Below are 15,604 nucleotides of genomic sequence, written 5' to 3' on the forward strand. Positions count from 1 at the left end.
TGTATATATGAGATAATTGACATGGCAAAAATAACCCCCAAAGTGAGCATTTACTAGGCAATTTGGGTTAAAATGGTATAAAAGGCAGATTGTTTGGGCCAGCACATCCGCCTTTCTTGCACTTAAAGATAATTTGTAGATGAAGAAACTGCTCTCTTTAAAAAAAGAAAGAAAGAAAAAGAAAATCCTCCTCCACAAAGCCTCCTTTCCCACAGCCTTCTCCCAAACAGATTATGTTGCTAGGTAAACATAAGCTACCAACAATTTCTGTACCAGTATATATAGCAAATTACACTTGAGAGGAAGCTTGCAAGCTTATGAAACAGATGGTAGATTTGTGTCGTGGCCCGAGAAACAATTGTGTTTTGGTAAAATGAGCCGCTGCAAGTCTCCCTGACATTTTCCTAGCCTAATCGACATTGACTTTTCATGTCATGAAGTTGCATGAAAGAGCGGGATCATGTAGAAAAGCAGAGAAGCATCAGAAGCAATGGCAAAGAGGATGCCCTTTTAGAGTTGGAATCATCAGTTTTAAACTTTGCGTTTAAATATACGATAACAGTAAAAAATAAACCAACACAGCTCCTAATGTATCACTGAGACCTGCCATCTGGGCTGAAGTCAAATTTAATAAGCCCAACGACATCAACTCTGCTTCTCCAGCACTATAACTAATCTTAGAGAGGCTGGTTAAACAATCAGGGGCAGGAACGCGATGGTATAATCTTCTGTGAACTAGATGTAACCGGAAAATATATTCATGCTTATTTAGATTTTATAAAAAGAAATTTCAGAGACTTGAGGTCCTTACAGCTCACATTTCTCATCCAAACTAAACTGTTATTTGTTTAATAAGCAATTGGTTCACAATTGGACTTCAACTGTCCCACCACATCCTGGAACAAAGTGTTGAATCACACTCAGATCCACACTGACATCTGCAGGTAATTGAAACAGGACTTCTGTGAATTCATTTCTCGACTCGGGAGTCTTAAACCATTCGCCACAGTAGTGTGCTAAACCATAAAACTTAAACATCCTGGATTACACAAAATATTTCTTTAAAAAATACTATCAATGTTTAAGTACTTTCATAGACTAAAATATTGCATATAGCATATGAGTTCCATCACATAGAAAACCCCACATACACATAGCTGTCTCTGCCTGGCGTAATTATGGTGATTTTTATTTTCACTTTAAACATTTTTTTCTATTTTTCATTACTTTTCATATATTCTCCAATGAGCATATAGTACTTTTACAATATGTTATGGCAAGGTTGCTACCTAAATTTTAACCTCAAACTTTCTGTTGTCCCTATCAATTTATATTCACATTAATCAAAACTTCAACAAAATCCGGCAGAATATTGTTTTATTGTAATAACTGCTGCCATGCAGCACACTTATTTATATAGGCTATCAAAACTCCTAAACATTCACAAGATAGGGAGTAGATTCAAGCTGCTTTAGTCTAATACATGCGATTTTTCTATAGTGCCTTTCCACTGAGCAAAATTTTAAAGTAACATTTATTGGATCGATCTATAATTACAGTTCTAGAAAAAAATGGAATCTGCTACCAAGAGACTCCTTTTACAGTGACTGTCTGGGGGAAGCCTGTTTTTCTGGGCTTGTAAAAATCAAGTAACTCACTCAACTTCTGAGGTAAAAGTCAACATAGAAGGAAGGCTTTATTCTATGTGTTGAAAATTAGATGTAATAGAAAAATCCATCAAGGGTTTCTAGTGGTAGGAGAAAAAGGGGCAATTTCTTAAGGGCTCATTAACAAATTTAATCAACAAGCACTCATAAACATGCTGTCTTTCAATTTACAAATGTGCTACATTTCAAACATTTTTTGTTCTATTTTTTTTTTTTTTTTTTTTTTTTTTTTTTTTTTTTTTGGTGCCTACAATGCATTTTCTTGAAGAGACAAAATTATGCTGGTTAGAGTGCCAATTTGATTCACAAAAGTAAAGCTAAAATACTGTAGGTTTGCAATGAAACGGTAGGAAGCAGTTTTAGCAATAAGATAAATGTTGGAATGACTTTAACAATAAATTATTTTTCAGTTTTCTTATTTTGGTGCACAAGAAAATAATTATAGAAAGATAAGAAAGCAGGCCATTTTAAAGCACTTCAGATGCTAACATCCAATTTATCATGTAAATTTGCAACTTTTCTTATTTTTGATCTAGGCACACATTTTATGAGCATGGGCCATGCTGAAGGTTTTACTTTAGCTAGCATGTGGAAATTAGATGGAAATTAGGGAGAAAAAAATAGGAGACAGAGTTTGCCATGGAAAGTGGGCAAGAACTGAAAGAGAAGCAGGGAGAGAGAACTACAGAAAACATAGATTTAGATTCAATTCCTCGCCTCCACGTTACTCATTCATTCATTCAACTATTAAGTGGTAGCTCTCATTGGTGAGTATAAGTACTCTGTAATTTGTTTGTTCATTGATTTGACAAATGTTAATTGAGCATTTACTTTATGCATGGAGCTGGGGATACCAGTGTGAACAAGATAGTCTGGTCACTATTCTTATACATTTGGTAACTAGTATGGAAGACAGACATTAAACAAACACTATAATTACAAGTCAGATAAGTGCCATAAAAGGTGAAACCCAGGGAGATCAAGGAATGCCTAAACGGGAGAACTTAACCTAACCTGGCATTGCTCCTCCTCTCCAAATAATCCAGATGGTCAAGTTGACTGTGTATTTTAAAGATATTTGCATCTCTTACTATGTGTGAAGTTGACTATCTTTTCATACACTTAAGGATCATTTGTATACTTTCTTCTGTGAACTGTGTATTCATGTTTTTGCCCATTTTCCTCCTGAGACTTTTTAGCCTTTTTTCTTTAGATTTTAAAAGTTCTTTATATGTTTGGGATATTGGCCCTTTATTTAGTATATGCATTATAAGTATTTAGGTACCTCTCTGTTTCATCTTTTTTTTTTTTTTTTTTTTTTTTTTTTTTTGAGATGTAGTCTTGCTCTGTCGCCAGTCTGGAGTGCTCTCGGCTTACTGAAACCTCTGGCTCCTGGGATCAAGTGATTCTTTTGTCTCAGCCTCCCAAGTAGCTGGGATTACAGGCGTCTGCCACCACACCTGGCTAATTTTTTATATTTTTAGTAGAGATGGGGTTTCACCGTGTTAGCCCGGATGGTCTCCATCTCCTGACCTCGAGATTCATCTGCCTTGGCCTCCCAAAGTGTCAGGATTACAGGTGTGAGCCACCGTACCCGGCCTTCATCATCTTTCTTTTGACTTTGCCTATCTGATTTTTACCATGCAGAAAAAGGCTTTTACTTTAATTTTTATGTACTTGAAAATACTCATCATTTTATGGCATATGGATTTGGAGTCATATTTAAAAAGGCTTTCCCCACACCCAGATTATAAAGAAATTAATCCACATTTTCTTCTAGTGCCTACATTTTTTTGTTTTTTTAATTTGGACCAGCTGGTACATATATGGTTTTTTTTTTTATTTTATATAATAAGCTCCATTTGGAGCTTATTCTAGGGTACAATGTGAAGTATGGGACCAAATTACCTTTTTATCCAAATGGCTATCCAGTTATGCCAATAGAATTTCTTTAAAAAGTCCATCTTTGCCCCAATAATTTGGATATACCACGTTTATTAAAGATTACATTTTCATATATACTTGGGTCTATTTCTGGACTTTCTGCTTTGTTTTGTCAGTCTATTTAGGCACGAGACCAATAATGGTAACAGGTTATAACACATTGATTAATTTTAAAAAAGAATTTGAAGTGACATGAAAAAAGAAGGGATTCAGTTTCCTTTACAGAAGAATGGATAGCTAATAAATGTGGAAGGAACAACAGAATTTGGAAAACATGCCTTTGTAGCCACTATGTTAAAAACTGATTCAGATAGGGATCATAATGAATGCTAAAACTATCAGATGAAAATTGTTGGGGAACAGAACATTTACATGGTCATACTTTAAAGATATTAATTTAATATTAATTACAAAGGAGGAGAATGTGCCTTTACAATGGAGAAATCTAGATTACACTACTTTGGCCAAGTGATCAAACTTGGCAATAGGACAAATTGACATTGTATACCTCCTGACAAGATGCAATGGAAACCACCTATGTGGTATCCTTGCCAAAAATGTTTAACTTGAATATATTCATGAGGGAACAACGTGACAAATCCAAATTATAGGCCATGATACAACATAACTGGTCTAGAGTCTTTGAAATGAATATTTCATGAAAGATGAAAAAAGTGGGAAACTTTTATATGAAAGACTACTAGAGATATGACAAGTACATGAATTTGTATGACCTTTGATCCTGAATTTGGGATCCTTGATTGAAACAAACAAACAAACAAACAAAAGCTCTAAATGACATTATTGGGGCAATTGGGAAATTTGAATATGGGCTATGAATAAAATAATATTATTCTGTCAAAACTTTCTTGGGTGTGCTAACAAAATTGTGATTATGTAGGTAAACATCCTTGTTTTTAGGCAATACAGGCTGAAGAAGTGTCTTGATATCTCCAAATTAATGTCAAATGGTTCATAAAATATGTATATATATATATGTATGTGCTATGTAGCATTATATATATGTATACACACAGAGAGAGAACAAATGTGGCAAAATGTTAACAAGTGTTTAATCTTCATGAAGGGTATATGGGTTTTTATTGTACTATTCTTTCAACTTTTCTGTAGGTTTGACTCTTTTAAAATAAAAAGTTGCAGGATACAAAATCAATGTACAAAAATCATTAGCATTTGTATATGATGGCCAATACTGATCTAGCCATGAAAGAAAAGAAGGCAATCCCATTTGCAATAGTTACAAAAATAAAATATGTAGGAATAATTTCAAACAAAGAGGTGAAAGATCTCTACAAGGAAAGCTACAAACACCGATAAAAGAAATTGAAGATGACATAGACAAATGGAAAAAAAAAAAAACCCATGCTCATGATTTGGAAGAATTAATCTAGTTAAAATGACCACATTGCCCAAAGCTATCTATAGATTCCATGCAGTCCTTATCAAAATACCAACATAATTCTTCACAGAATTAGAAAAAACAATCCTAAAATTCATACAGAACAAAAAAAAAAAAAAAGAGCCCAAGTAGCCAAAACAATCCTGAGCAAAAAGAAAGCTGGAAGCATCGCACATTACCTGACTTGAAAATATATTGCAAGGCTATCATAACCAAAACAGCATGGTATTGGTAAAAAAACAGACACACATACCAATGGAACAGCATAGAGAACTCAGAAATAAAGCCACATACAGTCAACTGATTTTTGACAAAGCCAGCAAGAACTTACCTGGGGAAAGGACACTTTCTTCAACAGTGCTGGGAAAAATGAATAACCACATGCAGAATGAAATTGGACCCCTATCTCTTACCATATACAAAAATCAACTCAAAATGGATTAAACATAAGACTTGAAACTATAAAAACACTACAAGAAAACCTATGGAAAACTCTCCTGGACATTGATCTAGACAAAAACTTTATGACAAAGACCTCAAACGCACAGGCAACAAAAACAAAAATAGGCAAATTAAACTAAAAATCTTCTGCACAGTGAAGGAAACAATCAATAGAGTGAAGAAACAACCTGTTGAATGTGAGAAAATATTGTAAACTATTCATCTAACAGGGACTTAATAACCAGAATATACCAAGAACTCAGATAATAGGAAAACAACAAATATTCCCACTAAAAAATGGGAAAAGGACATGAATAGACATTTCTTAAAAGAAAACATACAAACAGCCAACAGGTATATGAAAAAATACTCTACATCACTAATCATCAGATAAATGCAGATCAAAACCACAATGAGATATCATCTTACCCCAGTCAGAATGGCTACTACTAAAAAGACAAAAAATAAGAGATGTTGGTGAGGATGCAGAGAAAAGGAACTTTTTTTTTTTTTTTTTTTTTTTTGAGACGGAGTCTTGCTCTGTCGCCCAGGCTGGAGTGCAGTGGCGCGATCTGAGCTCGCTGCAACCTCCACCTCCTGGGTTCAGGTGATTCTCCTACCTCAGCCTCCTCAGTAGCTGGGACTACAGGTGTGTACCACCATGCCTGGCTAATTTTTGTATTTTTAGTAGAGACAGCGTTTCACCATATTGGCCAGGCTGGTCTCGAACTCCTGACCTCATGATCCACCTGCCTAGGCCTCCCAAAGTGCTAGGATTACAGGCATGAGCCACCGCGCCCGGCCAGGAACTCTTATACATTGTTGGTGGGAATGTAAACTAGTATAGCCACTATGGAAAACAGTATGGCGATTTCTCAAAAAACTGAAAATAGAATTACCATTTGATCTAGCAGTCCCATGTATCTACCCAAAGGAAAAGAAATCAATATATCAAAGGGATACCTGCACTCCTATGTTTACTGCAACACTACTCACAATAGCAAAGATATGGAATCAACCTAAATGTCCATCAACAGATGAATGGATAAAGAAAATGTGGTACATATACACAATTGAATACTATATGGTTATAAAAAAAGAATGAAATCGTGTCATTTTCAGCAACATCGATGGAACTGGAAGTCGTATCTTAAGTGAAATAAGTCAGGCACAAAAAGACAAATATTGAATGTTCTCACTTATATGTGGGAGCTAAAAATCTTGATCATATGGAGATAGAGAGTGGACAGACAGATAACAGAGAGTGGGAAGGGTGAGTTGGGAGTAGGGAGGAGGATAAAAAAATGGGTTAAAGGGTACAAATATACAGTAAGACAGAAGAAATAAATAAGGTGTTTGACAGCACATTAGATTGACTATACTTAACAAAAATATATTGTACTTGGGTTATGGACACCCTAAATACTCTGACTTCATCACGATGCATTATATACATGTAACAAAATTTCACATGTACCCCATCAACTTGTACAAAAAAAAAATTTTAATTATGAACTTCCATTTCTTTTTTTTAATTTCTATTTTTAGTTTAGTCTCCATACAGACTGTCAAAAAATGCCAATGCCAACTATATTTCAAGCCATCATGGTGGGGTATTGGGAAAAGTTTTCAATTAGCAATAATCACTCCTCAGACAAACCTCACTGGCTATGATGTTGCCACTGCACAAAACTGAACTTCTATTTCTTTAGAGTGGAAAAAAATTACAAAATTTTCAGTTTAATTTGGAATTCACTATCAAACATAATAAATATATATACCTTTTGACCTAGTAATTCCACCTCTAGGAATTTATCTGACATATGTTCAATGTTATTCATTGCAGCATTGTTAGATAATAGCAAAAGACTGGAAGCAATATGTTTCCTTCAATAAGGGGCTGGTAAAATGAAATGGAATAAAAAACAAAGAAGCTCTTTGTAGATTAATATGAAGTCATTTCCAAGATACAGTGTTAGGTTAAAAAAAAAAAAAGGTAAGATACATAACAATACCTATAGTATTGTATTTGATAGAATAAATGGCCCCAGCTCTTCCCCTCCCTAAGCCCATACACTCTACAATGTGACTTTCTTTGCAGCTCCTCACATTCCTTGAATCCAGGCTAGCTAGCCTGTGGGTTGCTTTGGTCGACAGAATAAGACAGTAGTTATGTTGTGCCAGAGCCAAGTCCAGGCCTCCAGAGGCCTTCTGTGCTTCTGTTCGTGTGGCGTCCTGACACTATGATGAGAACAAGCCCAGACTAGACTGCTTATGGGTAAGAGACCTCATGAAGTAGAGCTGAATAAGACCAGCTGAAGCCATTCTAGACCAACCAATCCCCAACTGACCCATCAACTAACCAGCCACGATGATCTGAGCCTGGCCCTGAATAATAAATACTCTCAGCTTACCCATAGGCTCATGAGAAAAAAATGAATAATTGTTTTAAGCCGCTTAGGTTTTTGAGGGGAAAAGGAGAGGGAGGTCATGTAGTAATCGCTCATACAAATATGCTACCATTTGTGTAAAATTTCAGGAAAAAAAAGACTATATAGATGGATTTGTTTACATATGCCAACTTTCTCCGTAAGGATGCACAAGAAACTGAAAACACAATTGCTCTGGGGGAAAGGAGCTATGGCAGCTAGGGGATGAAAGTGGGAGGCAGACGTTTTGTACCTTTTGAATTCTGAAGCACATTAATGTACTGCCAATGGATGAATGAATAAAACCTGTTCCTTTTTACTCAAATCTTTTCAGAACCCCTAAATTATCCCTGGCCAGGGCTCGGGATCAGGGGGAAGGGAACTCTCAAATCCTATTGATGAGATTATAAATTGGTACAATCTCGATGGGGTGGTGGTATGGCTTTAAGCAATGCCTATAACAATATGTAAATATATATGCAATGTACACACTATCTCTGTTAGAAACTGCCAGAAGCTGGTAACACTGGTTGCTTCTGAGAAAGGATCTGATGGAACTGGAGGTCAAGGGTTAAGAGGAAAACTGACTTTTCCCTATATGTCCTTTTTATTTGCTATTTGATTTTTTTACATTGAACTTGTCTTACCTTTCCAAAAAGAAAATAATAAAATGCACATGTCGTCTGACCCAACAATTTATCACTTCTAAGAATCTCTCCTGAAGAAATACATACAGAAGCAGACAAATTTAAATGAATAACAACATTTACTTGTGTATACTAATAAATTATAAAGAACCTCAATGATCATTTGAGGGTTAAATTATGGAATGTTCATACAATTGCTAAAAATGAACCCATAAACCATCACCTACCTCAGTGCAGAGCATTCGAGAATTTTTGAAGCACCCTCTAATGCCCACTTCCAGTCATTCACGCTATAAATGATCACAAATGCAATCAACCCAAGTAACCATCACCCAGGTCCACAGAGAACATTCCAGAACTCTTGAGGTGCCCCACAATACCTACTTCCAGTCATTCACTCTATGAATGCTGAAAAAGTGAACCTAAGCAAACATCAGTCAGGTCACATAGAACATTCCAAAACTGTTGAGGCACCCCCAAATGACAACTTCTAGTCATTCACTCTATGAATGATCACAAACTGAATCAACCCAAGTAACCATCACCCAGGTCCATAGAGAACATTCCAGAACTCTTGAGCTGCTCCCTACTGTTCATTTTCAGCCATTTACTCTGCAGGAATTATCACAAATGAATAAACCCATGTAACCATCACCCAGGTCACACAGAACATTCTCCCAGAAGATCTAGTTTGTGATAATTCATCAACCTGTACACTTTTTGTATATACATTACATTTCAATAAAAAATTTAAAATATGCATGTGCATCTATTAGAAATATGTTCGCCTATGTATAGAAAAAGATAACTAGGGCCAGGCGCGGTGGCTCACACCTGTAATCCCAGCACTGTGGACTTTGGGAGGCTGAGGTGGGAGGATCACAAGGTCAGGAGTTCAAGACCAGCCTGGCCAACATGGTGAAACCCCGTCTCTACTAAAAATACAAAAATTAGCCAAGCACAGTGGCAGGCGCCTGTAATCCCAGCTACTCGGGAGGCAGGAGAATCACTTGAAGCTGGGCGGCAGGGGTTGTGGTGAGCCGAGATCACGCCACTGCACTCCAGCCTGGGCGACAGAGTGAGGCTCTATCTCAGAAAAAGAAAAACAAGAAAAAAAAAAAGAAAAGAAAAGAAAAAGATAATTAGGCACACAAATCAAACTATTACATTATAGATGAAAAGGCTGGAGGGGGAGTATTTTTTACTTTGCATACTTCTATGAGGGTTCAACTTCTTATAATAAGCTTTTCTCCTCCATAATTCAAAAATGAATACAAATGAATAAAGATGAAAAAACAAAGAAATTAAACCACTGTTATGAGATGTTAATTTTGTCTCTGAGGTAGAAAGATACATGATCAAGATTACAAATTCTAGAATTCTTAACCCCTCACCTACAACAGCCACAGCCCCTCTTCCCTTCTTCCTCCCCACAACCCACAGGTCTCTGAGGGAGATGGATGCTTAGAGGGCAGATTCAAAGCACTAGGGCTTTCACCCCAGACTACTTCAGTAGTCATCAGGGGCCCTAGACGAAAAATTCCTCTTGGCCAAAGAAGGCAGGCCTCAGTGATCCAGACTAGAAGCTTCTTTCTCTGAGGGCTGCATGCTGACATTAGCTCTGGAGTTCTAACCACTTTTTTAGTCAGAAAAGATAGGTAAACAAACCAGACCTGAAGTGCTCTTTAGCCCCACTTTACCTCAGCCACACTCCAGTTCCCCCTAGAAGCTGAAGGAGAGAGGTTCCTGACCTCTCTTACCACGCCTCACAGAAGAAGAAAAGTACAGAACAGGCTGGGCGCGATGGCTCACGCCTGTAATCCCAGCACTTTGGGAGGCTGAGGGAGGGAGATCACCTGAGGTGAAGAGTTCGAGACCAGCCTGGCTAACATGGTGAAACCCTGTCTCTACTAAAAATACAAAAATCAGCCGGTCATGGTGGTGGGTGCTTGTAATCCCAGCTACTCAGGAGGCTGAGGCAGGAGAATTGCTTGAACCCGGGAGGCGGAGGTTGCAGTGAGCCGAGACGGCGCCGCTGCACTCCAGCCTGGGCAACAAGAAAGAAACTCCGAAAAAAAAAAAAAAGAAAGAGAAAAGAAAAGGGAAAGGAAAAGTGCAGAATCCCAAAAAAGAGGAAATCTAAAAAGAACCCGGCAAGAGCATTCCACACAGATTCCACAGCTTCTAACTTCTTCATACAGACAGTTCCACACAGCACTGTGACCCAATACTTTCCTGGATCAAAGTAATTATGTATATTTTAAGATTTGGGTCATATCTGGCTATGGATCATTCGTTCTATCATTTACTCAAGATGTATTTTAATTAAGTCACTTTTCCTTTACTATACGACTTGCCAGGTTTACTGTAATAAAAAGCTTCCTATCACTATAATAAATGGAACATCAGTATCACATGCCACAAACAGAAGGTACATATTAGGTATATATTAATAAAGATTACCAAAGGGTGGCACTCCTTGACAGACTCCTCGTGCAAGTTTTCCTCGGGAATGTCTGGAAGACAAGAAGCTTCACCCTCCTCCTAGAGGTGAGAGTGTGTGGTTAACACTTCCCCGGAGATTTACTTTCAGCTTCTCCTATAGGTTCATTCCCTAGTGACTTTCTTTCAGCTTCTCCTATAGGTTAACACTCCCTGTGGTTTTCTTTCAGCTCCCTCTATAGGTGAGAGTGACTTTCTTTTACTCCCTCTATAGGTTAGAGCGTGGGGTTACCTTGTTCAACAAAATTTTATTGAGTGACTATTCTATTTCAGATAGGATAACGTGGGGTTACTTAGTTTAACAAAATTTTATTGAGTGACTGTTCTATTTCAGATAGGATAGCGTGGGGTTACTTAGTTCAACAAAATTTTATTGAGTGACTGTTCTATTTCAGATAGGATAGCGTGGGGTTGGTTACTTAGTTCAACAAAATTTTATTAAGTGACTGTTCTATTTCCGATAGGATAGTGAGGGGTTACTTAGTTCAACAGAATTTTATTGAGTGACTATCCTATTTCGGATAGGATGCTAGCTGCTGAGGATACAGAAGGAAAAAACGGGAGAGTTTGTATTATGATTGAGCAAGGGTTGGGAAAGAAAAGAAGGGAAAAAAAGGAAGTTGGCAGATGGACATAGACTATAACATACCCTCCTGTCTCCATCTCCTAAGCCCCCGCTTATTTAAGCCACTGCAGTTCAACTTTGGCTCCTTCAGCCTCACTAACAGTACACTAATGAGAGCCTCCAGAGGACCTTCTAATTTTAAGATCTAATGGGAAAATTTCAGTCCTCATTTCAATTGACTCTGTAGACCACTCCCTCCTTATGGTTCACTGATACTGTTAGCTGCTTCATCTAGGCCATCCCTTCTTATCTTCAGTCGGCCTTTTTTTTTTTTTTTTTTTTGAGATGGAATCTCGCTCTGTTGCCAGGCTGAAGTGAGGTGGCACAATCTCGGCTCACTGCAACCTCTGCCTCCCGGGTTCAAGCAATTCTCCTGCCTCAGCCTCCCGAGTAGCTGGGACTACAGGCATGCACCACCACGCCAAGCTAATCTTTGTATTTTTAATAGAGACGGGGTTTCACCATGTTGGCCAGGATGGTCTCGATCTCTTGACCTCGTGATCCGTCAGCTCTTAAATGCTGATGATTGTCGGGATTTTGTCCCTAACCTTCTTGTCTGGATGATCTCCCTGTTTACATCTACAGCTATAGCTTCCACCTACATAAGCTAAAGACTCCCAAATCCTCAAAGAACAAGTAAGGTCTGTTTTCCTCTCCAGCCTCATCTCCTATATTAGCAAATTACTAGCATTTCTGTAACGGTGCTTTAGCGCTCTTCTCACCTGTATCTTATTTCACTCTACCTAACTCCTTGACTCATGCCAAGTTTATTCTTCAAGATTCAGCCTTAGTGTTCCCTCTTCTGGGAAGCATCGGGGGAGGGGGAGTGTTCACCCTTGATGCTCCCCAACACACTCTGTCAGTGCTTCCAGTAATCAGTGTACCTGACTATTCTGCTCTACTGCTCTCCTTGAAGGCATGCTTTTTTTTTTAATTTTATTTTTTGAGACGGAGTCTCACTCTGTTGCCCAGGCTAGAGTGCAGTGGCATGATCTTGGCTCACTGCAACCTCCGCCTCCCAGGTTCAAACAATTCTCCTGCCTCAGCCTCCTGAGTAGCTGGGACTACAGGGGCACGCCACCACACCGAGCTAATTTTTGTATTTTTAGTAGTGACAGGGTTTCACCATGTTGGCCAGGCTGGTCTCAAACTCCTGACCTCAGGTGATCCACCTACCTTGGCCTCCCAAAGTCCTGGGATTACAGGCATGAGACACTGTGCCCGGCCAAAGGCATGAAGTTAATCTGCATTTACAGTTCACAGCACAGGGCTCAATAAATATTTGTTAAATTGATGAATGTAAGAAATTCCCAAGCTGTGAACAGTCAAGCACAGAAGATAAGGAGCTTGTGGTGGTTGGGGTGGGTGTGAACCAGGGATATTTAAAACTTGAGGACTTAGGCCGGGCGCGGTGGCTCAAGCCTGTAATCCCAGCACTTTGGGAGGCCGAGACGGGCGGATCACAAGGTCAGGAGATCGAGACCATCCAGGCTAACCCGGTGAAACCCCGTCTCTATTAAAAAATACAAAAAACTAGCCGGGCGAGGTGGCGGGCGCTTGTAGTCCCAGCTACTCGGGAGGCTGAGGCAGGAGAATGGCGTAAACCCGGGAGGCAGAGCTTGCAGTGAGCTGAGATCCGGCCACTGCACTCCAGCCTGGGCGACAGAGCGAGACTCCGTCTCAAAAAAAAAAAAAAAAAAAACAACTTGAGGACTTAGATCCTCTTTCCTTCCTTCCATCCAGGCAGCCAAGACTGGCAGACCATCAGGGTCAGAGCCAAGGAGATGGATGGGGCTGAGGAGGCAGGCTGGGTAGCCAGCTGGCAGGGTAGGAAATTGGGTACACACAGGAGAAAGGAGTAATTACACCGAGATAAACACTGGAATGAACCCTGTGGTATTGAATTGGAATCAGAGGTATAGTTTGAACTCAGAGGTATAGTTTGAACTAAACAAATATAGATGTGTATATACATTTACATGGCATATATACGCACGTGTTTTTCTCTGTGCTCTGAGGCCTTTAAACAATGATGCCCCAATAGCAATAATATACCTAGTTCCCCACCTTGGTTTTTAAACACTGTTCTCTATTAAAAGGAATCAAGGGGCTACTTAGAGAAATGGCTGATCCCAGTGGCTGGGGCAAGGAAAGTATGAATCTGGGACATCTTGAGTCAGAAAAGTAAAAAACTGCTCAGAAACTGATTTGTCCAAAGGACATAGGGACGAGTTGGAGGGGCCCTCATTTTCCAAATCTGAGGCAACTTGAATATCAAAACAATCATGGTAATGAATTAAAACTCACTAACTAAAACGGGAGTCCATGAGTCCACACTGATGCAAAGTGGTGGAGGAGAGTGTGTTCTTCTTTACAGTAGAATGTCAACTAATAAATTAATGATGGAATTAGAGCCAGCATTAGGTAGTCATCATGATACTATCAGGCAGCCATCATAATCCCATCAGACAAAAAAGATCAATGAATGTTAAAACTAGGGGGTCAAAGTTTAATGAGGAAACAGGATATTTATAGTCTCAAAGTACACAAAATACTTTAATTTCAATGGGAAAAAGACACTAGACACTACCTTATCCAAGGGATCAAGGTTATCACTAGTAACAGGACAAAGTAACACCATGTGCCTCCTCCAGAAGAAACAGGGGTCTCCCCTACTGAAGTAGTCTGAATAAAATCTGTCTTGCTAACTATGTCTGGTATTGTTCCTCCTTGACAAGGGCAAGAAGATGTATCTCAGAAACAGAATGAAGTCATGCTGAAGAATTATATGCAAGGAATGAAAGTAAGCAACAAGTCAAGGTTAACTCCTGGGTTCTGGGCTTGAGTAGCTGAGTGGGTGAGGGTGTCAATTACTAAGATAAGAAAGTCTCCTCCTCCTCCAGAAGAAAAAAAAAACTATCTTTTCCCTTTTGCCAAAAACGGCATTATCACAACTATAGGCAAAAACTCAATGGGTCTGTAGATTAGAGGTAGTTTAAAAAAATCTTTTTATTTTAAAAAATATATAGATACAGGGTCTTGCTATGTTGCCGAGGCTGGTCTCAAACTCATGGACTTAAGCGATCCTCTCACCTCAGCCTCCCAAAGTGCTGGGATTACATGTGCGAGCCACTAATAGATGGCAGTTTTGTGTCAGTTAATTTTCTGATTTTGATAGTTACAATGTGGTTATGTAGAATGTCTTTGTCTTTTAAGAAATTTATGCTGAAGCATATAAGGGCAATGGGGCATCGTAACTATAATTCATTCTCAGATGATTCAGAAAAAAAATATGTGTGTGTGTGTATATATATATACATCCCCCCCCACACAGAGAGACACAGGGAGAAGCAGAATGGTAGTGCGTATATAGAAGGAGAGAGACAGACAGACAAAGCAAATGTGATTAAATGTTAACAATTGAGGAACCTGGGTGAAGGATATATAGGAGTTATTTGAGCTACTCTTGCAAATTTTTTGTAAGTCTGAAATTATTTCAAATTTCAAAATGTAAAGTTGTTTTTGTTTGTTTTTTTGAGAGAGTCTTGCTCTGTCACCCAGGCTGGAGTGCAGTGGTGCGATCTCAGCTCACTGCAACCTCTGCCTTCCAGGTTCAAGCGTCAGCCTCCCAAGTAGCTGGGATTACAGGCGCATGCCACCATACCCAGCTAATTTTTGTAATTTTAGTAGACGAGGATTTGCCATGTTGCCCAGGCTGGTCTCAAACTCCTGGCCTGAAGCAATCCACCCGCTTTGGCCTCCCCAGGTGTTGGGATTACAGGTGTGAGCCACTGCACCCGGCCCAAAATGTATTTTAAAATAAGGTAGTTCATGTATTTCTTAAAAACTGAAGATAGGGCCAGGCGCGGTGGCTTGCGCCTGTAATCCCAGCACTTTGGGGAGGCCGAGGCAGGTAGATCACCTGAGGT

The 15,604-nt window shown here is 39.0% G+C and overlaps 1 non-coding gene across 1 annotated transcript; it reads right to left on the reverse strand.

The window, feature by feature from the left end:
• Positions 1-7,025: 7,025 nt before the first annotated feature.
• Positions 7,026-7,166, reverse strand: LOC115898953. The gene has a single exon (XR_004058591.1). It is a non-coding gene; the product is annotated as a U4 spliceosomal RNA (small nuclear RNA).
• Between the last annotated feature and the right edge of the window lie 8,438 nt (positions 7,167-15,604).

This window comes from Rhinopithecus roxellana, chromosome 7, assembly GCF_007565055.1.
Source record: "Rhinopithecus roxellana isolate Shanxi Qingling chromosome 7, ASM756505v1, whole genome shotgun sequence".
NCBI lineage: Eukaryota > Metazoa > Chordata > Mammalia > Primates > Cercopithecidae > Rhinopithecus > Rhinopithecus roxellana.